Genomic DNA, 26,681 nt, shown 5'->3' on the forward strand with positions numbered 1-26,681 from the left:
GAGCTGTGGAAGATGATGCTGCAAAAGAAATTGAAAAAGACCATGCTTTGTCAACTTAAGTTGATGAGCTTTGTTATGGACAGTTACACTTTCTTTCCCTAGTTTTTCCCTCCCAACAGGTAAGTAAGTAGTAGGTGGTTCCTGGTTGGACTGAAAAGGTAAGTCTCCAGCTCCCACTGGTAGCCGTGGCATTGCACAAGCATTAACAGCAGAGCAGCTTATGAACAATTCTCCATACACAGGAAGCCACGTAGAAGGAATTAGTCGTTTCATGAAGGCTGCGCAGCAGCGCTAGTGCAGTGCTTGTGATTGAGAAACAGTGGGGAGCAGCTCTTTGAGAGTGGGAACAGAGCACTTGGGTTGCTGTGTGAGTGCAGGGCTGTGTGTGTTTTGTGGAGTAGCACAACGGAGAGTGAGAGCTGTGCTGTTTGCATTTTGGAGACTTCCGGTAAGGATCTTGGAAGGCTTTGTCATGTATATGGAGCTCAACTTCCAGTAAAGACTTCCAAACAAAGCCTTAAGCTTCAAAACTTATCAGTTGGCACAGCTTCTAGCCCATAGTCCCTGCTTATGATCGCCTGTGGTCCGTAATTGTAACAGCCGGAACCTCACAGTTGGAAGGGACTTGGAAACTAGTGACTGGTGCAGAAATGGGAATCCCCAGTACCGCCCCCCTGCCTAGGGGTCAGTGGGGCAGGCATTCTTGTCCTCGTTTGACAGATGGTGGACCTAGGGCCCAGCAGTGGAAAGTAACTAGCTTAATGTCACCCAGCTAGATGGGAGCAAAACTGGGATAATGAATCAGGTGTCCAGGTGGAATGCTCTCTGTGCATAAGCACTGAGGTGAGTGGAGGTAAGCAGATGACCCATAAGTCCACTGCAGTGTCGCAGGCAAGAGGGGCTGGGCAAGGTGACCCCGCAGCAGACAGATGGTGCCCATGGGATGGAGAGAAAGGGAAGTGGGTGAGAGGGGTTAGGGAGGCAGGAGCAGCTAATTGGATAACTGGGGAGATGTCAGCAGCAGCTGGAATGACCGTGATCTCAGGGAGGTGATGCCGTTTGGGAGGAAAGGTATCAGTAACATAGGGGATGGATCTTCCACAACCCCTGCCTCAGTGCCCCTCTAACAAGGAGGGGGCAAGGTTCTTAATGGTTTGTCATCACTGGGAGGGAGGGGAAAGCTCTTCCCTGTAGTAACTGTCTAGCTGCTGCTGTTTTTCACCTGCAGTGGTTAGGTTGTCATTGCCCTGAGGCCTTGCCTGTCTGGGGCTGCTTAGAACATTACAGAGGAGAGGGAGGGCAGGAAGGGTGTGGAGTAGGGAGAGTGTTGCTTTTAATGGGAAATTTGGGGTTTTTTTGGAGAGAGGGCCCATGGTAGCTATTGGGGCAGGGTGTGGGTTGATCACACTGCCCTTGAGATCAAGGCACAGGTCTGCTCTGGGATAGAGAGAGAAACAGACAAATTGTGAAAACCCAGTGGTGATCAAAACCTGGAGCTAGTGATAGGTGCCCTTGGTGCCCCGCTGGGCCGTATACTTCGAGGGGCCTGCAGCTCTTGAGAGCCTAGGCTGGAATCCCTAAACAGAACCCAAATCTTCTGTCTCGACTTTCATCTTGGGGTTCAAACAATCTGTTTCCTTATCTCAAGGCCAGAAGTAAAATGGCACATCTTTTATAGCTTTCTTCCCAGTTCCCTTGAGACACTAGATGGGGTCATTAAAACAGGTACCAAAACATAGATCTCTCCCACTCTTCTCTCTTCAGAAATACCCTGGTGCAGGCAGTATTGGGAAGAGATTTCCACAGAACCCCATTGAAGAGAAAGGAGAGGGACTAGAGAAAGCCTCCACAGGCAATGCAAGCCTCCTGGTTTGTGGTGGAGCAGCTGCAAGTGCTGTGGTGTCAAGAGTAGCTCCTAGAACTTGCAGGTCGTACACTTACGACCCAGAGTGCTGTGAAAGAGCCAACAAAGCTTCCATCAGCCTTTTTTCTTTTTTCAGAACAAATCAGACAGCTCTAACTTTTGTGTTTTTTAAAAATAGCCTTATACCTCACGAGCCCTTCTTCTGGATCCCTTCCTCCCCTCTGTACTGTGACAGATAAAAACTCCTGCTGTGGTTGTGTTCTGCATTGAGGTTTGTGGTTTCCAGGAATAGGAAGGAGAGAGTAGCCAGGGCTCTTCCCTGCTCAGGCGTCACCTGGAGTATTGAATCTCAAAGATCTGGACTGCATCCAGGATAGAATTCGGCTTGGAGTTCCTGTTAAAACAGCCAGGGATGTTTAGCCTGAAATGGGGGAGACTTATTAGGGGGCAACCAAATGGCGTTAGACCCTGAACAACCATGTGTCCTTAGATAAGGCAATGGAGCCTAGAGTTGCCTAAGGGGAAGTTGCAGATCCCTTACCCCTCATCCCAGCTCCCCTGTATGTAGTCTCTCTTTCAGCAGTACAGTGTTAGTTGCTTGAGGGGACAGTCTTGCTTCCTAGTATTTCACTACTACCTGGCACATAGTAAGCAACAAATGTGTTCTCCCACTCCCCCTTCCCCTGAGATGCTTATTCTTCCTTTAACCCCCAAGTCCAAAAGGTTAGTAAGTCTTATCTTTACTCTCCACAACACTACTCTGAGCCATCCCCTTTTCTGCACTTACACACCCACTACACATCTGGGGTATGATAATAGCCTCCTAATTAGGCTTCCTGACTCAAGTCTTTCTCTTCCTCACGTGTCCTCTAGATGCCAAAAGAACATTCCCAAAGCACTGGTCAATAAACGCTCTCATTAAAAAACAGTTCTTTCCTGTTATGACTAGGATGAAATACAAGCAACTTTCTTGTCATGTCAAGCCCCTCATATTGTAGCTAGGCCCGCCCTTGGTAGCCGTCTTATATGTAATTCCCTTCACCTCCTGTGTGGTCCAGACAAGTGCGGATTCTTAATGCTCTTCCCCCATGATGCTTTTTGACACCATTTGCTTGCCTTTGAAAAGTGGGAACACCCCATGCCCAGAAGGTATTCCTCCTCACTTCTGTGCCTTGGAATCACAGCATTACTCCGTATCTCAGCCAAATCCCACAGGAAGCAGGTCCGCATTTTCCCGTGGTATTCCCGTGTTCTACCCTCTCTCTTGTTGCCATAACTTGGCACATTCTTCATCATTTGTACCTGGTGAGGTCAAAAGTGGTAAAGTCTCCATCCATTTGAGGTAAGCACCCAAGTTATTCTTGTTGTGAGTCTGAGAGCCTGGGGAGGAGCACCCATGCCCCTAATGGACCGGGCCTGAACATGTATTTCACACCAGAGGTCTTTTGCTGGGAAGAATTCTTGTGACCAACATGGATACTGCATTTTGCTGCTCTTCCACTTCAGAGGGGAAGAATCCAGGCTTAATAGACTTTGAGATAACTATGTAGTCTTCCTCTGACATCTCATGACCATCTTCTAGGAAGTGTGATCCCACTCAAACCATGTTCTGCTTTGGTTGCATTTTGGATCATCTGAAAGTTTGATCAGGGGAATATAATAGTCATGGGCTCCATTTTAATCTACAAATGAGAAATCATTTTAATTGCCTGGTTTGGAGATTTTAGCTCTACCATATTCCTTGCATCCTTCAGTATTCTCCCAGTTACTTGAAGGCTCAAGGAAATTGGCCTTTTACCTCCAGTTCCTGCACCATGCTTCATTTCTCTCCCTTTGCAAACCTGAGTTCCCTCCATCCACGCCATGAATGCGTTTCATTCTTCGCTGTGCCTGCCAGGAGCCCCAATTGTCCTGCAAAGCTCAGCTCAAATGCCACCTGATCCATAAGTGAGTAAGATACTGGTTCTCTCTGGCGACACTGAGGACCCTCTCCAGTGACCCTCTTGCCAATGCATCCAACTCAAGTATGACCATCTAATCCACAATTAGAAGAAAAGGAGGCTCTGTTACCTTATGATTGATTAGCTAATAGAGATATTCTCATCTTGGGGGTGAGGGTGACTTGTACTCCTCCTCTACCTCCCTAAGGACAATGGGGATGTTCAGGGTTCCATCTCTTAACTGTCTCAGGTCGCAGCTGTGACGGCAGCTCAGCACCGGAATGCTGCTGTTCTTCTTTACACCTGTGGCCCACAGTGGAGAAGGCCTGAAAACTCAGGATACCTGTCTCACCTTGGCCATTGTTGGCAGTGGCTGTTGTCTTTGTAGATCTGATGATATGACAAGGGTTCAGTACCCAGCTGCTGCTCAGTCTTCCCAGTGCCATTTTTCCTGCATTTTCAGGAAATTCACAGTGCCTATCTAAGTCTCTGCCCAATTTACACACCTTTGAGGAGGAGGAACTTGGGAGACTTTTCTCCTTTGTCCTGTTTGTCCTGCACAGTACTGGAGGCCAAATTAGCTTAGGGGTCTTCTACTTGTCCCCCTTCAAACCTAACAGCTGGCCTTGCCTCTAAGGGGTATTTGCAGCTTCCTCCCCTTCCCCCAGGCTATTTGACAGTCCCAGCACTTCATCTGGCTCTGGGGCCTTCCTTTGTCCTGGGAAAGCTCTTGCCCATCCAGCCCAAGTCCCCCGAGATTGTTCTAAGGGATGTGGTGGCTCTCCAGAGAAAATGCCAATTTTGGTCTCATGGAATCTATATCCCAGAGCGGGTAAAGCCACTGCCTTCCGTACTCATAGATGGAGTTGTATTCTTGTGCTCAATTGTAACAGTCTCTGTAGGAATGCCTCTTGATTAAAAGAGCTTCCACTTCCTTAAACTGCTCTTCATTGTCAGAGGATAGACAAGTCCAAAATTCCCAGGAATAATTTCTTACTCTCAGTTCCTCAGCCATATCTCCATGGAGAGAAAGGCAGTGTTAGAAAAAAAAACAACAATCTTGATTTCCTTGGCTCTCATCTATTCTAGGGATTACTCCACATGTGCCTACCTGATCACACAGATATTAAGTCAATGAATAAACATCCAGTGTTGTATCACCAGTGGTCTCTTGGATTAATATACTATGCTTAACCAATATGATGGCGCAGCAAACGACATGGATTCAATGAAGAATGATCCTGAGTCCCAAATCAAGTTTCTGAAAATCTTGTATAGAGAAAATTTTGTCAGAAATGGACAAAGAAATTCTCTTATATATTACAATTTTGTACATTCATTGAGACCAATTTAAAAAGACATTCATAATTCCATGCTTTTGTCAGTGTGAAAGATGTTAAAACAGGCTTAGCAAAGGAGAAACATGGTCATACAGGAAGAAAGACAATAGATAAACTAAGTCAGGTCACAGCTTCACTTTAAGGGTTCACGGTGGGCTCATTGAGAGGGGATGTTTTCTTTGAAGGTCTTTTGGCTTCTAATCTGAGGAATGTTTGAAGAATTAAGTAAATTTTCACCTGCATGGCACAAGATTTAGCCAGCTGGCTTATCTCAAGGGAAGAGAAAGTACCCTGACTTGCCTCCAAAGAATAAAATTAATAAAAGGAAATGAAATTTTTAAAATATCAGAGAGGCAAGTCAGGATAAGCTTGTTATGCCTCAAACAACCATAAAAATTTTTTAAATGCATTAAAAGAGTTCCAAGATAAAATCCAGAAGAAAAGAATCTGTGCCTGTGGGGGGAAAATTGCTTCTTATGACCAGAAAAAACAAAAATGAAAGCTGAAAAATATTCTCCAGAATGGGAAGACAAATTGTCTTTTCTGAAGCAAATGTGACCATAGAAACTAAATTTCCAGAAACTGGAAGTCTGAGAATTGTCCTGAGTCACCACCCATTCAGTGACAAAGGGCTAGATAAATATTGAAACAAGAAGAGCTGGTCTTAGATTCACCATCACAAAAAATTCAGTCTGGAAGGTAAACATCCTGTCTCCACTTTTTCCAGGAAAATAATTCTAACTAACAAACATAAATTTGGAATAATGCTATTTGTAGAGGACAATTCCTTTTAAACTCTTCCGAAGCATGAAGACTATGTAGACAAATCTTTTAAAAAAAGAGACCATTATAGAATCCAACCAATGAATAAACATTAACCCTCTGTGGTATTCCAGGCGCTCTGTTAAAGTACTAGGCTTATAAAAAGAGACAAGAGTTCCTGCCCTTTTGGTGTTCATAATCTAAAAAGAGAGACAAAAGGCAAAGTAATATATATTACAAAGCAAACCATAGAATAATTAGAAGAGAGGAACTACTGCAATTAAAAAGGGGCTAGGGAAGACTTTATTTAAAAAGGGAACAGCCAGAGAAATTTTCTAGAGCCAAAAGATGGAACATCTCGTTCCTGAAACAGCCAGATGGCCAGTGTCACCTGATAGAAGAGGATGTGTTGAGGAGTCAGATATGAGAGGACAGGAGGTGTCTAGGTTATGAAGTTTTGAATGCCAAATAGCATTTTTTTTTATTTGATCCTGAAGGCAATAAGGAGCCACTGGAGCTTATTGACTAGCAGGAAAGGACCTGAGCTTTAGAAAATCACTTTAGTGACTCAGAGTAGGACAAATCTGAGTACAGAGAGTCTGGAGACTCTTAAGACCCATCATCAGGCTATTGCAATAATGAAGGCAGGAAGTGGTGAAAGTCTGCCTCAAAGTAATGGCAGTGTCAGAGAAAAGGTGTTTTAGAGAGATGTATCCAGTCTGAAAGAAACAAGTTTTGGCCACATCTTGGATGTGGAGGGTAAATGGTAGTGAGAAATCAAGAATAATTCTTAATTTGAAAGTCTGGAGAACTGGGAAGATGGTATTTCCTTCTCCAGGTAGAAAAAGGAGAGAGTTTAGTAAGAAAGATGAGATCTGCTTTGTATATGTTAAATTTAAGGTGTATCCAGTTTGAGATGTCTCGAAGGCAGTTGGAAATGTGAGGTTTGAGATCAGTAGAGAGGTTGGGGCAGGAAAGAGTTTTGAGAGTCCTCACTATAGAGATGATGACATCCCCAAGTGAAATAGCACAGAGGGAGAAGAGGACCCAGAACAGATATCTGAGGAACACCTATGGTTAGAGGATATGATCTGGAAGCAGTTCCCACAAAGGAGGCTGAGAAGGAGCAGCAGATAGGAGAAACCAGGGGAGAATTGGTGTCCTGAAAACCTACAAAAAAGAGAATCCAGTAGAAAAGGCTTCACCCCGGTAAGACCCAGCAGTTGACGTCTGCAGAGGTGAAAGAGGATGAGGATTGAGGAAAAAGTCATTCCATTTGGCTGGGGCTTTTATATCAAAGTTTGAGGTGATTTGGACTAAAAGATATAGGCTGGTAGCCTCCTTCAGAACAGGGACTGGTCTTGAGAAAATAACTTATTTGAGAAAAAAAGCTGGAAGGAGGCTGGAGAGCTTCCTATCCCTCTATACCCAACTCCACTCCAGGGCAGAGCATTCATCTTCACAGAGAGGATCCCATACCAATGAGCTTTGGGCCAGGATTACTTATCAGTTGCCAGGTTTGGACATTCTCAGCTTTACAGCATCTCTTGCAACCATGATTTCTCTGTACTTTAAGGCTGAAGCAAATTGGCCTGCCTGATCTTCCTTAATCAATGGGGATGGAATATTTCATATGGAAGAGTATAACATGGTCTTTCCCTGACGTATCGTGACCAAAATGGTTATTTTATATCATACTGAAATTTGAGTTCAAAAGGAAAGAATTCAGAACTTATTACAACAGAAACAGATTTTCCTTTGACCAGTTTTCCTCTGACATCTCCTTTACCCTCCACCCTCATCTCTACTTCTAGGATTATATTCCCATTCAAGCTAAACTATACTTTGATTGCATTTCAAAGTATGTGAAGGTTCATTTCTGGTACATGTGATCAGCATGGAATCCATTTAAACATGTAAATGAGCAGAGAGAGCTTCAAGTCTTCCAGACTTGGACATTGCTAACTCGAAAATATCTTTTGCATACAAGATTTCCACACACTTAACCAAAAGCTGAAGCAAATTCTGCCTCATCTTGCCTTTACAAATCTCTGGAATCCTCCACTTTGTGTCGTGAATGAATTCCATTCTCACTTTTGCTCTCTAGAACACAAAGTGTGCCCAAGTCTAAAGCTCAAAGCTCAAATCCCACATCCCCAAAGTGGAAGATGGAAAATCCTAATCCCCCCATTGTGAGGGGAAGGGGGGAAACATCTTGTTATGTCTTCTTGTTACGTCTTCTGACATCTTGTGGCCAAAATGGATATTGCCCCATGCTGTGATTTCATATAATAGATCAAAAGGAAAAAATGGAACTCATTTTAAAATACTCAGATTTATCAATCACTTTTCCTGTGACATCTCATATCCCTCCCCTCCCCATCTATGTTTATACTTCCACTCAGTCCAAACTGTAGTTTGAGTATATTTTATTGTATTTAGGGTATCTGAAAACTTGTTAATGGTAAACTCGGTATGAAATTAAAACAATAATTAAGATCTATTTTGTCCAAGTATATGTCAGTAAACCTGATAATTTAAGTGAAATGCAGAAATACTTACAAAAATAAAAACTGCCCAGATTAACAGAGAGGGATATGGATTAATTAAATATATTTTACAAAAAATAAAAAAATTAACAAGCTATTATTGAACTCCTAAGAAAAAAATCTCGAGGGCCAGATGGATTTACAAGTGAATTCTATTATCAATTATTTCCCATACTATGCAATATTATCAATTAATAATACATTCTATCAATTAGTTCCCATACTATACAAACTATTTGGAAAAAAAGAAGAAAGAGTCCTACCAAATTCTTTTTATGACACAGATATGGTACCCAGGTAAGTTCAAAACAAAGGAAATTATTGACCAATTTCCCTAATGAATGTTGGTGCAAAAATTTTAAAATATTAGCAGGGATTATAGCAACTTATCACTAGGATAATGATATATTATGCATATATACAATACATATGTGTGTGTATATATATATATGCATATATATATCACATGTGATATAATGATTAAGTCAGATTTATACCATTGATGCAGGTTTCTGGCCTGGAACTATGAGCAAGTCCCTGTTCCTGCTAGTATTCCTCCTCTTCACCTTGAGGCTTTGACTAGAGCTGTTTACAAGCAATGTAACAGCATCCCACTCAAACTGCCAATAAAGGGTCCACTGTAATCTCTTTCTGACCAGTTGTCCAACACCCCCTTTTATTTGTGGGCTGAGGGCTCTAAAAGCTAGCACCTAGTCATCACTAAGGCCTGCTCCTGTTTTGCAGGTACACAGTCTGCACTGGACTTCATTTTATTCTCCTGCCAACCTTCTAAATAGTCTTGCACTGGAAAATTGTTTCACCCTATCTTGTTGATTCTAGCCCTCCACAATTCACTTTGAGATGTTATTTTAAAGTTTTTTGGGGGTGGAAATTTGGGAGAGGTCAAGGGAATCCCCATCTTCATAACCCTGCCTATTTTGTTATTTTAAAATTTTTTTTATGAATCTTTAATTCATTAATTATTTCTTTTTCTACTTGGTTATTTAATGATTGTAATGATATAACCTCACACACACACACACACACACACCCCTTTGGATTGCTTTATCTAAATGCTAGAAATTTTTGTATGTTGTATCATTATCATTTTCTTTTACATAATTATTATTTCTATGATTTGTTCTTTAACCCACTAATTATTTAAGTTTTCATTGTTAAGGTTCCATTTGAGCTTGCATCTTTTGTTTGTGGTCCTGGAACCAATTCTTATTGTATATTTTTGTCTGTAAAGTATACATTAACTATTTCTGGCTTTTTACATGTTTCTTTTATCTCTGTGCCCTAGATCATGTTTGATTTTTTTCTTGTACAGGTCCTATGTGGCACAGAAAAAGATATATATTCTTTGGCTTTCCAATTTAGAAGATACCACAAGTTATTAAACTTTAGCTACTTCAATAGTTTGGCTCTACATTTTCACTTTTGTTTATCTTTCTGTTAGACTTATCCAAAACTGAGAGAGGTATATTAAAGTCTCTTTTTTTGATTATATCACTCTCTTTATTTTCTTGAAACTTAAGTAATATTTCCTAAATGAATTTGGATGCTAAAGTAATTAGGATATAAAAATTTATTACTGATAGTAGTTTGTTGTCTGCAGTTCCTTTCAACATCATATAATTTCTTTGTTTATCCCTTTTAAGTTTTTGAATGTTTTTACTTTGTAAGATTGATAGCAAATCTGTCTTTAAATTCACTTGACATATGATCAATTTTTCCATCCTCTCAATTGTATTTTGTATATGTCTTTGTTTTATTTTAAATGTGTTTCTTCTAAGCAATAGATTGTAGGGGTTTAGTTTCTTAGCTAATCTGTCACTTGTTTCATTTTATTAGATTGTTTGGTCCATTCACAGTTGAAGTTATAAAAGTAAAGTTTGTATTTTCCTCCATCTATCTCTAAAATATCAGAAGGGTTTTCAAGTTATTTTCCCCTTCTTCAGTTACTTTATTTTATTCTTTTTTTAAGGTGGCTCTGTTTCCACTGGCCTTCTGCTTCTTTCTGATCCCCTCTTCTCATTTCTTTTAGGGTTTTGTTTGTTAGTTCTTTTTTTTCCTTCTGCTTTTATTTGATTAAATTTATCTTCTAACTTCTTATTTAGTCAAATAGATTCCCTCTTCTCTTACCCTTCAACTAATCCTATTAATTACTTTTTAAAATTTCACATTTGTTTTCTATTTATCTTAATCTCTTCATACCCATCTTCTCTTTTCATTTACCATCATTGTCTGATTCATGATCCCTAAAATTATCTAGTCTCTTTGTTTTCTTCATGCAGCTTTTCTTCATGCAGCATGTTTTCTTCAGAGATTCCAAGGTAGTCATTCTAGGCTCTCCCCTGTGGGCCACTGCTTTGTAGAATTTACCCAGGTGGATTCTCTTTTTTCATTGTTCCTCACTGGCAGTGAGGAACAGTGCTGATTATTGCAGATGTCATGGAGATCTCTACTCTATGGTAGGGCACCACCTTTACTACTTCTTTGATTATGTAGCCCCAACACTAATTTATAACCTCTGCTTACCTTTTCCTACATTTTCCTGGAAATCTCCTTTCTGTGTCCATGCTGTCTCAGTCCTCCAGTTACTGGGTGGCTGCCAATGCATCCAGTTCTTTAGTGCAGGACATGTAGACATTTCAAGAGCAAAAGCTCCCAAGCCTCTTCCAATGTGACACTCATCCTTATCTGCTTTTACTAACCATTTTACTTCACTCATTGAAACATTCATCGATGGAACCCCTTCACATCTCCAATGTAAAGTTAAGTAAGATAGAATTCTGGAAAGATAGTGGGATAGGTCAGAAGACTTTGGGCTCTCTAAATTTCCCCCACAAAAAAAGAGGGAACATTGCCTCAGAATGAATAGAGAGCAGCAGAAATAAACAGGAGTCAGGGTAAAGCAATTGTCTTCCTTTTTTTTTTTTTTTTTCTCCTACAAATTATAGTTGATTTTTTGTTCTTATTTTTACAGACTCTACCTGAGCTATATGATTTGATAATTATGAGTCATGCATCTTTGCATACAGAAATTTGGGGGTTTTGTATTTATTTTATTTATTTAATATTTTCCCTCAAGTACAATTAAAACAATTTTTTTGTGTTTTTAAAATTTTTGAGTTCTAAATTCTCCCTTATTCCCACCTGCAGTTAAGAAACCACATGTGAAGTAATGTAAAACATTTCCATAAAAGCTATGTTATGAAAGAAAACAGATCTCCCACCCTAATGAAAATAAAAACCCTCAAGAAAAATAAAGTTTTAAAAAAAGACAGAAAAAGGGAATGCTTTGAACTGTGGGGGTCAGACAGCTGAATAGAAGGACCTTCTATTGTTGGGGCTTATCAATCACAGCTATGCTGACTTGACAGAGTCCAGGGCCATGGCTGCAGGACAAATGAACCTAGTATATGTTTAGTAGCAAAAGGGTCTGACTATTGTAGTTTGCAACCACCTGAAGGAACACATAAGCTATAGCTTATAGTGAAGAGAAGTGTCCAAGGCTGGACCATGACAGAGCTGAGAAAATAACAGTAAAAAGACCTGAAAAATAGGACACTATTCTCTACATGTCTGAAACCTAATAATAATAATAGCTGCAAAAAACCCAAAATCAAACGAAAAATATCTAAGCAAAGGAGACAAACCCCCTTCTCCCCACCCCGGACCATAATTAGCTACTATGAAATCAGAGAAAATCTCAGTTCATATTCAGAGGACAATAGTGTGGCTAAAAAAAGGTCACTCCTTTTTTCTTTCATAATATTTATTTCTTTAAAACTAAATACAAAATAAAATAAAATAGAAAAAGAGTGACAAAAAAAGGTAAATTAAAAACACACACAACATTGTCTTGTACCCAGCAGAACATCAGGCAGGATTCTAAAGATAATAAATTTCCTTTTAAAGAAATCTTATATAATAAAAGATTATATTCATGACTTTCCGTATTCATGACTATTCATCATTTCTTTGCTTCTTTGTAAGTTATTCTTTTGTTCTCTGCTTTTTATTCCCCTTTCATCCCCCCCTTCCCCCACACAGGCTACAGTTAAACACACACAAAAGCCTGCACTGCATGTGTGAACATCTCATCAGAAAAAAAAAAAAACAACTGATCTGGAGAACAGATAGAGGAGAGACAACATAAGAATAGTCAAACTGTCTCAAAGTTATGATAAAAAAAATCTTGATACAATAATACAAGAAATTATCAAGAAAGATTTCCCTGAAGTACTAGAACAAAGACAAAGGAAAAATAGGAAAAAAAATTACCAATCACCACCTGAAAGAGATCTCAAGAGGAAAACTTAGAGGAATCTCATAACCAAATTTCAAAGCTCATATGTTAAGGAAAAAAATTTAAGTAACAAGAAAAAAAAACAACTTAAATATCATGGAGGTACAATAAGATCTTGTATAAACAAGACCTAGCAGCTACTACATTGAAGGTAAGTCCTGGAAATACTATATTTCATAGAGCAAAAGAGTTGAGGTTATGACTAATGGTGACTTATCTTAACAGCAAAGTTAAATATAATGCTGAATGAAAAAAAAATTAATGAGCTGAAAGACTTTCAGGTGTTTGTGACAAAATAGCAGAAATTAAAGAAAAATTTGACATTAGAAGAAATATGAGAAACATTAAAGACCAGTTATAAGGAACTCAATAAGATCAAATTATTTACTTCTTATATATGCAAATGTTGTCTGTACTCTTATGACTTATTGGGTAGTTTTGAGAAAGATGATGCTCAATTTTGCTGCATGATTGATTCTTGGCTGCAGTCCAAGTTCCTTTGTGGAAGCTGCCCTGACTCCCTGCCCCAGGCTCCCTGTTCTGTGGTCTGGGCTGGGCAGCCTATCCTCTTGCCCAGTTGAAACAGACCTTTGCTGAAGTTCTTCCACACTATCTTCTTCTGGAAATCTGTTGTACTCCAAATATTTGTAGGTTGTCACTCCAAAAGCAGTTCAGAGACTTACTCTGCTGTTAATTGGAGGGAAGTTCAGAGGAGGTCACAGAAAGCCTTGTCTGTTCTCAGACATCTTGCTACTACTGATTTCCCAATTGCCAGATGCAATGGTCTTTTCTTGGTCCTCATTCTCCATGATCCCTCTGTAGCTTTTGAAACCACTGATCACTTTCTTCTCCTTGATCCTCTCTTCTCTATGGGTTTTCAAGACACCCCTCTCTCCTGTTTCTTTTCTACTTGACAACTCCTCTCTCCTTTTCTTTTCAGATCGTGCTTTCTCACCATAGTCTTCCCTCAAGGCGTTCTCCTTTCACCCTTTTATGACTGACTTCTCTTGGTGAGCTCATCAGCTCCCGAAGGTTTAATTATCATCACTTTGCTGATGATTCTTAAATCCATCTTTTCTGCTCCAGGAGAAGACAGTGGCAGTGGAGATGGAGTTTTCTTCTTGGGCACCTGAAAATACATATTCCCCAGGTTAGCCATTACCATCACTTGATCTTATTAGAAAGGCTTCTAATTTATTCCCATTACATATCAACCTTGTTTATCTTGGTTTAAGTAGATGCTACTTATGCCTTCAGTTGACCATTTAGTTCACATTGTTTTTGCTGGCATCTTGTGACCAAACTGGGTATTGCACCATCCTGAAATTTGAATTCAAAAATTCAAAAATCCAGAACTCATTTGAACATAATCTCAGATATATCAAGTTTTCCTATTCTCCTCCCCAATCCCCCAGCCCCCACCTCAGCTTGTAGGAGTACATTGCCATTCAATCATTACTTTAGTTGTTTTTTAGGTTGCCTGAAAGCTCATTTGTAATAAATGTAATTGTTATGGAATTCTTTTAAAACTTCAAATGAAAAGGAAAAGTCCTCAAATCTATAAATTGCCTGGATTGAAATTTTTTTTTCTTTTTATTTTTTGTTACATTTTGAATTCTAAGCTTTCTCTTTCCTTCTTTTCCAACTCCATACTGGACAAGCTAACATTTGATGCATAGACACATATGTGTGTGTGAAACCACATAATACATATAATAATACATGAAACATATAATGTATATCAGTTCTTTATCTGAGGTAAATAGTATCCTTCTTCATAGATCCTTTGTAGTTGTTTTGAATAATCCTAGTATCCATAATAGTTTATTCATTCACATTTATTCCTTGAATCATATTGCTGTTACTTTATACAATGATTTTTCAGTTCTTTCTTTTTTTTCTTTTTTTTTTGTGCAAGTCTTTCCATGATTTTCTAAAACCAAACTGCTCATCATTTCTTACAATACAATAGTATTCCATTACAGCATCCAAAGCCTTCTTCAGTCGACTTGTTCTATATCTTGCCCTGGACCCAGATGGGTCTGGAGGCGAAAGTGAGGCTGATGACATTGTCCAGCCGTCCCTCACTTAAATCCACATCACTAGCATGTCATGTCAGTACCTCCCTGATGTCAGGGTCCTCTGAGAATGAAGGACAGACAACCACAAACAACCACAATTTGTTCAGCTATTGCCCAATTAATGACCTCAATTTCAAGAGAGCTGCTATCAATATTTTAGAATATATAGATTCTTTCCCTTTTTCCTTGCTCATTTTGGGTAAAGACCTAAGAGTGGTGTTGCTGAGTTATAGCTCTTTAGGCATAATTCCAGATTGTTCTACAAAATGGTTGGATCGCTTCACAGTTACCCCAGTATTGTATTAGTGTTCCAATTTGTCCAGAGCCCCTCCAACATTTATCATTTTCCCCTTCTATCATTTTAGTCAATCTAACAGATGTCAGATGGTATCTCAAAGTTAGTTTAATTTGCATTTCTCAAATAATGATTTGAAATGTTTGTTCACACAACTATATATCGTTTTGATGCTTTCTTCCCAAAACTGCCTGTCCATATCCTTTGATCAATTGGGGAATGAATCATATTCTTATAAATCTGATTCAATTCTTTATATATTTGAGATATGAAGCCTCTATCTCAGAAACCATAAAATTCCCCCCTTCAGTTTTCTGTTTTCTTTGTTGGTTACATTTGTTTTATTTTAAAAATTCTTTTCTTAATATATTTGTTTATTTTAAACTTAAATAGAAGATGAAAAAAAGAAAAAAAGGCAGGAAAAGAAAACATTGCCCTGTTCACAGCAGAACATGAGAGTATTCAAAATATGAAGTAATAACTTTCCAGTTCAAGAAAGCATATATGATAAACAGTACATGTTATATTCAGAACTGTCCATCTTTTCTTCCTTTAAGTTTTATTTTGTTCTCTGCTATGCACTTTTTACTTTGTTTTTTCCCCCTTTTCCTCCTCCTTACCTCCCTCAAACAGGCTACAGTTAAATGTAGATACACACATGTATATAATCAATTAAGTTCATAGTATTCTCCTTATATTGAACTAGTCCTACATTCTGTATATAAATCTCACCTGGTCATATTGTAAGATCTTGGTGATATGTTATTATAATATCCTTGCTAATATTACCTTCTATTCCTCTTTAAGTTAAGAAGACCTATAAGGTAAGTTGAGTTAAGAAGAGCTGGCTTCAGTATTTGCCTTTGCCCTTGGCTATGTGACACTAAGGAAGTGGTTGATTGTGCCCCAATTTCCTCACCTGTAAATGTAAGGGAATGGATTTGTTGGGCTCTGAAGTCTTTTAGAACTCTAAATCTGCATTCCTATGGGACAGCCAGTTTTGGCCTTGGAAAAGAGATGAGTTCCTCGGCAGCCTTCTTTCTTAGAAGAGGCCGGGAGCCCACGGGTCCAGAATATTACATAGAATGTTGTGGTCACCTACCTTGTCAGTTGGTTTTGCAGATCCATTATTCTTGGTTTGAAGGGAGGGTTCATTTGTCAATGGAGGATGAGGAAGTAATGGGCAGAAATGGCTGCTGTACAAACAAGAGACATTCATAAAGCTTCCATGGAAAAACAGGGATTGAACTAGATAATCTCTTTGGCAAGATTTCCCAGTCTATGCAGGGAGCCTTGGGAGTTATATTGTAGGGGCGCCTTTTTCATTAAGTAAGAAAGAAAAAGAAAAAGAGACTATTTAATGAATGAGAATGATTTGTTGTGCGAGGCTTCTACAGTTTATTTCTTTGTGTCACACTGCACATAATGCAGACAAAAGTGTATGAACTGAATTGCTCATTTCTTCTCTGGCTATGAGTAACTTGTGCCTTTGGAGCAGAGGGCATTTACTATCTGGTAACTGATATTGATTTGAATTCATCTCTTAAAACAGTTCAAAAATTATTATGCTGGGAATTAACACTAAAAAGTTGGGGTGCATGTTGGGCACCAGGCACAGTAGGCATGGGAAGTTTTTACACTTGTTTTTCCAAGCAAAAGATGCAGTAATACTGATGTGCTGATTATCTCACCAGAACTCAACCTCAGCTACATATGAAATCTGCAATATTTTACCCCTTGGTAAGTAAATGGACAAGAAACCCAAACAACTAATTTCAAACTCTAGTAACTTTCATCTATTCTTAAAGGAGAATACAGAGGCATCTTCTGCAAGGTGTAATTTTCCAACTCATTGTCTTTTCTCTTTTGCTGCTCCCTGCACTATATTAATTGTTCTCTGGCTTGATTAGCCCTGCTCACTCTGAACTAAAGGGGCGATGTATAATGGCCGGGCCAGCTTTCTGGAGGTCCTTCCAAGGGGCAGGATTGACACCACGGGAATGGTCAAGAATAGTCTTGGTTCTTTATTGTGGCCTACTCTTGATCTTAATGCAGGAGATAGGAGAGCCCCCATGAGGCTGGTCAAAGATAGAATCTCTGTGGCTGACTTTGTCCTCAGTTTAAATGCCCTATTACAATTACATCAGTTGTAGAGCTCTTGCATCACCATGCTTAGTACTAAGTATATGTAAACTAGATAACCATTGTCTCATCAATTCCACTGAGTTAACACCTTGTTCAAGTATTCTTCTCCAAAGTTCTGCCCTTTACAGGGATGTTTGGAGCCATGCAGCAAAGTGATGGATCCCTTTCTGCAGGGCAAGGTACTCCAAAGAAGCTCCCTCCACCTCGCCTTGTCTCAGCTTTATCTCACCCGATCATGATTGGTGTATTCCAAGGTACCTGAGGTCCTCTTATTTTATTTTGTCTGTAAGAGGCTCCAGCTCCCTTTGTCTACCCCAGTATAAAACTCCACCATCACTAATGTCTGCGGGCCATCTGGTGCCATCTGGACAATGTGGACTTCCTGGGAACTCCTTGGCATTGTGGTTTGTATGTCATTTAATAAATCACATAATTGGACCAATTGAGTAAAAGTCTGTTTCTCAGAATCCCTGATTCAGCTAGCCCAAATGAACTTGGAAAGCCTCAGATCTTGGTTACTGTGGTTCTTTCCGTTTATGGGACATCTTCAAAAAAGTGCATGATTTCAGTATGACCTTGTTGCAGTAGGTAGTGTAACTTTGTGCATAGGATGTGGACTGATGAGTTCTCTGCTACAGGAAACCCTTTTTACCCATACAGTAGGGAACCTTCTGTGCAGCTTCACTTGAGAACAGTGGGTCACACAGTCAGTATGTAGTAGGGGCAGGACTGAACCAGACCTTTCTCTTTTCATGCCTCTCTCTATTCCCTGCTCCATGCTGCCTTTTAGTTTCCTATTAGGGACATTAAAATGAATTTATTCCCTCCTCTTCCTAAACTCAGGAGTCATTCTAAAACAAAGGCTACAGTTTACTAATGGCGTTGTAAACCTGAGTATTTAAAAGTTGATACCTCACAAAGAAAGCAGTGAGACCCAGTGCCATCCTTAGACCAGGAAGACCCAGATTCATGCCCTTCCTCAGATCATGCTGGTTATGTCACCCTAGGCTAGGTGCTTAAATCTCTCAGTGCTCCCTAGCAAGGCTGGGACCCTGAAATTACAGAACATTTGTTGATTTATCACTGCTCACTTACATGCCTGCCCCATACCAAAAAAGGCATAGTTTAGACTAAAAGAAAATGAAGCCCCCAAACCTGAAAACCTTTCAGCCTTTATTTTTCACCTGCACTAATACTTATCAATGTTCCGAAATCAGCATTGATTAATATGCCTTAGCTGGATAAAGAAGTGACTAGTGTAAGGTAATTTTGATCTTAAGTGCCTTAACATGTAGCACTTCTTGTTCTGTACACATATTCAGTGGGCTGAAACTATTAATATGGTTTCATTTTCTCTTACCATCCATCCATACTGCAGATGGTTTCCTTGTTTCTGTTCTTGGCTTTCTGACCCTTTTCACAGTTGATTTCCATAACTGTTTTGAAGGAAGGAAGCTTTATTTATTTATTTTTACCTTCCCACAAAGTCAGATATCACAGAACCTTAGAGAAGTGTGGACAGTGAATGCCCTGAACCAAACTTCAAGTTGCCATCCACTTAGTGCTGGGGGGGGAAAATCTTTACATCTTTAAATGACTGACAGGGGTCAGAGTAGTGTCTGGGAAAGGAGGTGATGGCCTCCAGCTAGCTCTTTAGGAAAGGAAAAGAGAATATCATTTCTGGTAGACAAACTCCACTAGTGTTGAAGTGAGAAATACTTCTTGAACATGACAATTGGATGGTTACAGTAGCCATCACAGCCATTGTGAACATGCTGCCAGGATGTATAATGGCAAGCCAGACTTTGTGAATGGCCTCCTAGCCCGGACTTTTGTTACTCTGTTCTTATCAGTGGTTCCTTGCTTTTTTCCCCCTCAATACAGTCTTATTTTTCCAATTACATATAAAGACAGTTTTCATCATTCAATTTTTTAAGATTTTGTTTCAATTTTTTTCTCCTTCCCACCCTTACCTGCCCAAGACACCAAGCAATCTGCTATAGGCTATACATATATAATCCATGTCATGTTTGAAAGAAAAATCCAAACAAAGGGGAAAAAACGGTAAGAAAAAAGCAAAGAAACAAAAAAAGGTGAAAATAATATGTATGCTTCAATCCACCTTCAGTTTCCATAGTTCTTCCTCTGGATGCAGGTACCATTTTCCATCCCAAGTCAATTTGAATTTTTTTGGATCATTGCATTGCTGAGAAGGGCTAATTGATATTCACACAATCTTGCTGTTACTATGTACAGTGTTGTCCTGGTTCTGTTCACTTCATTCAGCATCAATTCATGTAAGTCTAGGCTTTTCTGAAATCAGCCTGTTCGTTATTTTTACAGAATATTATATTCCATTACATTCACATACCATAACTTATTCAGCAATTCCCCAATTGATGGGCATCCACTCAACTTCCCATTCTTTGCTACCACAAAAAGAGCTGCCGCAAACATTTTTGCACATGTGGGTCCTTTTCCCTCTTTTTGATTTCTTTGGATAGAGATCCAGTAATGGGACTGCCAGATCAAAGGGTATGATACCCTTTATAGCATAGTTCCAAATTTCTCTCCAGAATGACTAGATCCCTCCAGAAGGGCTGTATCCATTCACAATTCCACCAACAATGTATTAGTGTCACAGTTTTCCCACATGCCCTCCAACATTTATCGTTCTTTTCCTGTCATCTTAGCCAGTCTGATAGGTGTGACTTCAGGGTTGCTTGAATTTGAATTTCTCTAATTTAATCTTTTCATGTGACTAGAAATGGCTTTAATTTCTTTATCTGAAAATTGTCTGGTCATATCCTTTTGGCTATCAATTGGGAAATGAGTTGTATTCTTAAATGAATTTTAGAAAGGAGGTTTTTATTGGAAACACTGGCTGTAAACATTTTTCTCTTCTAATCTTGGCTTCATTGATTTTGTTTGTGCAAAACCTTTTTAAGTGGCTGAATCCCTTTTGGGCTAGCCCACCAGGTTTTCTGTTCATGGAATCTTTCCTCCCATTCCCTCCCCTCATGCCTCATAGTGTCTTTTTCTTGATTATAGTTAACCAATTCATTTAGGGTGCTAAACTTCTCTATGGATTTAGCCTGCCAGACAATGGTGTGTTCTTGTCTCATGGAGTAACATGATAGGTTAATTGTGAGTTCCACTGGGGAACTTATCTTTTCCGTTGCTAATTGTTAAAACCCTTTCCTGAAGGGACCCACATGTGCCAAAATGTTTGTGGCAGCCCTTTTTGCAGTGGCAAGAAACTGGAACCTGAGTGAATGTTCATCAGTTGGATAATGGCTGAATAAGTTATGGTATATGAATGTTATGGAATATTATTGTTCTGTAAAAAACGACCTGCAGGATGACTTGGGAGAGATTTACATGAACTGATGCTAAGTGAAATGAGCAGAACCAGAAGATCATTATACACGCAACAGCAAGATTATACAATGATCAATTCTCATGGATGTAGCTCTCTTCGACAATGAGACCAGTTCCAGTGGTCTTGTGATGAAGAGAGCCATCTACACTCAGAGAGAGGACCATGGGAATTGAGTGTGGTTCACAACATAGCATTTTCATTCTTTTCATTGTTTGCTTTCATTTTTTTTTCTTTCTTATTTTTTTCCTCCAGTCTTTGGTGTAGGGTAAGGTTAGGGACTCCCTCTATTAAAAGGGCTGTGGTAGCTAGCTCTAAGATAGGAGGGTCACCCCAAAGACACCAAGTTTCTTTGAGTAGTCTCCAAAATCCAGCCATGCCTAAGAAAGCATGAAGCTGTTTCTTTGAAAAAGGTTTAGGTAGTGATAAGATTGCTTCCTCTCCTCTTTGAGTGAAAAGGAGGTGATAGTTAATTCATGGTCCAAATACTCAACAGATTGATGGGCAATGTGGGCTTTTAGACAAAAAAACTTCATAGCCCTGGAAGTGAAGGGTTTTTATGGCTGTAGCTAGATAAGCCTCTGAGGTTGGGTTGCAGATTAAGCTATCATCTACATACAGGATGGTCAAACCCTGTCCAAATATGTGTGGGCTGTTAGGGAAGCTCAGAGCTACTTCCATGTTATGGGCCTAACTGTCCATGCTGATTGGTGGGGATTACACTTCCCTGGATTTGCCCATTTACAGGCAAAGAGAAATTGTGAATCTTTATGCAATTGTATGCAAAATTTAAGATCTAAAGTAGAAAAGCATTGTGTGTCTCCCGGGATACTTGTATTGTGCTGATGACTTCTACTGACCATTTGCACTGATTATAGAAATTTGCCATAAGAGGAAAAAGCAGGGACATGATTGTAATAGTGTTTACAACCAATCATGCAGTAAAAATTCCACCTCATAATCAGACTCAGGAATAATCAGGTGGGAAGCCAAGAAACAGAACTAGGAAACTGAGTCAGAAGAAGCCTACCTTGAGCAGAGTTGTCCTCTTGCCCAGATAACGGTCCTGTGGCCGTTCAGGAAGTGTCCCTTTAAGTAACTTATGGCATTTCTCTTAAATGATGCATTTCTGACTTAATGATCAGGCAATCAAATTCAAAACTCAAAAAAATATTAGTTACAGTCCTAAGAGATTTTGTCTCTAGTAGCAAATTCTACTAATCACAGCTTAAACTTATCTTTTATGAGCCAGGAAAAAGTTAAGTGCCAGTTTTTACTGACAGGGTCCTCGGAAATCGGTAACTCAAAAGCAATCTGTTTGTTGCCAGTTTTTTAAAGCAGCAGGGAAATGCTTTTTTGTTTTCCTAAAGTTCCTAAACTCAACTCTTCTGTTAACACTATCTGTGCAAATAGATTTACAATTTACATATATCTCTTTAGTGAGCTTTGATTAGAGTTCCTTTAAAACTGCTTTTACTATCATTTCAAATAACAAATTTCGCTGAACTGAGAATTTTTTCTTTCTCTTCTTGTCACTCCTTCGTCCTGTATCATCTCTCTGCAGTCAGGGAAGGAGGGAAAAGAGGAGAAAGAGAGAAACGCTCTCTTTCCCCTATGCACTATCCTCCTAATCCTGGGAAAGTCTTAATTTAGTAGAATTTGCTTCCAAGTTACTTTTCACACGCATTCAGAAATCATTTATCTCAACAGTGGCTTTATATGTTGGTCACATCTAAAAACCCATATAAAGTTATCAATTATGAAGCAATTATATCCAAGAAAGCAGCTAATATTTATATAGCATTTGTTTTATGCTAAGCACTTTTGCATTCATGTGATTTTTATAACAATCATTATTAGTTCTCTTTACAAATTAAAAAAAAAAACCTGGGCAGAGATAAAATAATTTGCAATAAATTACACGGCTAATACATATCTACAACTGAAACAGAGAATTGCGGGCTTACCAAATGCAGAGGCCGGCTGGCTTTCCCATCTCACACTGCCATGCTGGGTACTAGCAGGGGCCCTGGATTGTTCTCAGCTAGTTGCTGGACCGAACCTGCTGAAGCTGGGGTGACTGGTGCCAGTATCTTCCTTTGATGGTACCTTCAGGGGCCACAACTCAGGTAATGCTTACCATGGGGCCTGACCTCCACTCTATCCCCACTCCTCCAGGCTGGGTTGGGGAGGTGTTTGGGCAAGGTTGTGTGGGGTCCCATGACTATTGCTGCTTCCCCTGTGACTACAGGTGAGACACAATTTAAGTTTCCCTACAATTCTTTAGCATTCACTTTTTCTTAATCTGATCTGAGAGGGGTTAGCAAACAGGGGGACATGGACTATATTGATCTTGTTAGCATTCCCCTCAACTGAAATACACTGAGGACTGGAGAGTGGAGCATGCTGAGTGATCAGGGTTGTGGAGAGGGTCTCAATACTTTCTGGGCTGCTTTCCCAAAGGGGCAGAAGGGCACTCTTGTCAAGGAAGGTTAGCAAAATGTTGCTAGTTTGTTTTTTCTTTTTTACTCCCTTCTTTCAGAATGGGGTATATTCCTGGAACTATCTCCAATTTCTTGTAATCTTAAAATAGCTAATTGCTAAGAGGGTTTCCAATCTGTTAAGATGTTATTTTAGCTGTAATTTTAATGAGCTAACTATTTCTGTAAGCCCCAGTTTGGCCAGAGCTGGAGTCCCCAGGAAAAAGTTAGGCTTTTTCCCCCTTTTAAGATGGGAGTCAAGAATGTTGAAGAAATCTTTCCCAGCATTCTAACTATAGCATAGACGTTTTTTTCTTGCTGGCTGGGTTTTAAATCTTTCCAAGTAACAAAATCTAGCTCACAGAACAGACACAACACACATTCTGCCAAAAGATGCAGAAACAGACAAAAATTTCATGGGAGAGGACTGTTTCATCCTACATAAAATAGCAGTATCTCATCAAGTACACTATCTGGTGGCATTTAAAATTTTTGCTCCTAAGATTTGGGTTTGGATTGCCCCTTCCCCATTTTGCTCTTCTGAGGAGAGCAGCGCCACTTTAATGACTTGTGATCCTGTAAAACACAGAGCCAACTTCTCGACGCTGATCAACAAGTCTAGTGGGGTTGTCTCCACCAAGCTAGTCAGCCAGAGTGACCCTCTTCTGTGCTGTTTATCAGGGCTTCCTTCTAGTTTACTAGGCAACATCTCTTTCATTGGATCACTAAACTTTAACAAGCTTTACTTGTAAACTTGTCTCCAGTGATCCCAGGGTCCAGGTTCAGCCTGAGAACAGCCCAAGGGCACAAGCTGTGCCACTTACCTCTGGATTATGCGGGCATAAGTTACCTGACTGCCCTCTTGTCCTTGGGATCCTTCAGAGTTTTTACTTTTGCTTTCTGTTTTTATTAAGTGCCTCTGCCTCAGACTGGTACTTCATGGAAGAGAGGCTGGGAATGTGATTTTAAGGACCATTGGAGAAAACTCTCAACTTGTGCCTGTCCCTGTATCAGAACCTTAACTGTCTCTCTGTGAAGTCACGTGATCCCAGATGAACCCCCTCATAAACTGTGTGGAACAGGGTACTAGACCCCCCCTTTACCCAAATTGACTACTTGGAGGCCTCTCCATATACAAACAGAAAGCCTTTATTTGGTCCTTGCAAGAAATGGGCCAGAATACTCAATAGGTAGTCTAGTCAGGTGTGGGCCAGTATATACACAGAAGCTGGATTATATAGCTGAAAACCACTTATCCTCTTGATTTTTAAATTCATTGGTTGAAGTGAATTCTTCAGGAACACGGAAGAGTGCTGTTGGCCAACATATAACAACGTCTCCTTTTTTGACATGAGCAACCTGAAACTTAGGCCTAAGATATGATCTACTTTACTTTACAGTCTCAAAGAAATCTTCCATTCAGACTCAGTTGGAGTCCCTGATTAATATAGAGGTTGGGCATTTCAGAGAAAATATGTTGTTCCTTGTAGATTCAGAAACAGAGAACTCCTTGCTCTCTCTTAGGGGGATGAAACTGAGTGAGGATAGCCTTATGATCTTTGGAGTAAAAGGAAAAAAATTTCAAGTACCACTTTTAATGAAGCAGCCATTAAGTGTGGAAATAAGTTAGCCGCCACTAGGTTTTTGTTTGTCCCAGAAGCAGGAGTAAACCTGTTAAGAAGAGATTTAATTCTTAAGTTGAATTTAGAGATAAAAGTAATGCAGAAATGGTTGTTACATTTGGTAACTCCTGAGATCTATAAAGAAATCAAACCAGAAGTTTGGGCGAAGAAAGAGAACTGGGGGTGGGGATGAAGGGTGATTCAATAGAAGTTAAACTAAAAGATCCTCAGGCTGTAGCCTGTATTAAACAATATTTTATTACATTAGAAGGAGGAAGGGGTTACAACCAGTTATTGATCAATTGTTAAAGGAAAGACTCTTAGAACCATGTATGTCTCCCTTTAACACTCTGGTGCATCCAGTTCAATAATTTGACTGGAAAGTGAATCAGTTATTATTATTATTATTATTATTATTATTATTATTATTATTATTATTATTATTATTTGCATCACCCAGTGGTCCCTAATCCTTATATCCTCCTTAGTCAAATACCTGCTACCCATGGATGGTTCACAGTCATTGATTTTGGACTTGTCTTTTAGTTAAAGATAGCCAGGACCTCTTTACATTCACTGGGAAAATCTGGAAACCCAGTTAACATCAATACAGGTGGATGGTTTTGCCTCAGGGATTCATAAAGACTCCAAAGCTTTTTGGACAAATTCTGGACAGTCTTTTGGAAAATTTAAACTTCCAAGGAGCTTGAGTTTGTTACAATATATAGATGACTTACTCCCTACTGGGGAAAAAGGAGAGGGAGGTATCTCAGGACTCAGTGAATCTTCTTGATTTTTAGGATACAGTGGGTTCTTTAAAAATTTGGATATGTAGAGATTTATGACATAGCAAAGCAGATTAGAGATGGGTGTGTAATTTGCCAGACAGTCAACAGGAAAGTTCTGAGGAAACAAACAAAAGTGGGGAGAGAGATTGGCTATAGCCTTTCCAAAGTGTTCATATAGACTTCACTGAGATGTTATCAATTGGGAGACTCAGATATTTGTTGGTAATCATAAATCACTTAACTGGGTGGGTGAAAGCCTACCCTCTGAACTCAGCCATGACAGCCAGGGTTGGCAAAATATACCTTGAATAAATCATTTTTAAGTTTGGGTTCATTTGAAAGGATTGATCCAGATAATGAATCTCATTTCACTGCCAGAGTATGGCAGAATCTTATGAATTGGGGGCAGCTAGGGGGCGCAGTGGATAGAGCACCAGCCCTGAATTCAGGAGGACCCGAGTTCAAATCTGGTCTCAGACACTTAACACTTCCTAGTTGTGTGACCCTGGGCAAGTCACTTAACCCCAGCCTCAGGGGGGAAAAAAATCTTATGAATTGTTGAGGGATAAAATGGAAACTTCATACTCTCTCTGGAAGGGAAACAACAGATCAGTAAAAATGGGGATAGAGACTAAGCGTTTGCCATGAGCACTTATGGGTAGGATGGCTCCTAGGAGGGATATAAGAATGTCACCCTTTGAGATGTTATATAGGAGGAAAGGGGAGATACCAACATTTCAGACGAAAGATGGGTTCCTGGGAGATTATATACTGGCATTTTCCACTTCTCTTTCAGAATTCTGATCAAAAGGACTCTTCGCTCAGACTCCACCTCTTGATTTCATGGTACATCCTTTCAAGCCAGGGGATTAGATAGTAATAAAGTCTTAGAAGGGAGAAAAGCTGTATCCCAACTGTGAAGGACCATTCCAAATTCTACTCATTAACTGAAACTTCCATAAAAACTACTGAACACAGTTGAACTCACTACACCAAGGTAAAAGGGCCTATTACTAGACTGTGAGGAACAGAGGAAGTGGACAAATAATTGAGAAATAATTCCCACTGGGAATCTACAGCTAAAATTAATGAGGGGAGTTTGAACTTGAAAACTGTCC

At 39.6% G+C, this 26,681-nt stretch overlaps 1 long non-coding RNA gene across 1 annotated transcript in view; it reads left to right on the forward strand.

The window, feature by feature from the left end:
- The window catches only part of LOC141549102 (uncharacterized), a 31,796-nt gene that overhangs the window by 1,922 nt on the left and 3,193 nt on the right, over positions 1 to 26,681 (forward strand). The window contains exon 3 of the long non-coding RNA XR_012484225.1: positions 1 to 26,560. This is a non-coding gene — a long non-coding RNA (uncharacterized LOC141549102). The remainder of the gene's footprint in view (positions 26,561 to 26,681) is intronic.

This window comes from Sminthopsis crassicaudata, chromosome X (genome assembly GCF_048593235.1).
Source record: "Sminthopsis crassicaudata isolate SCR6 chromosome X, ASM4859323v1, whole genome shotgun sequence".
Lineage (NCBI taxonomy): Eukaryota > Metazoa > Chordata > Mammalia > Dasyuromorphia > Dasyuridae > Sminthopsis > Sminthopsis crassicaudata.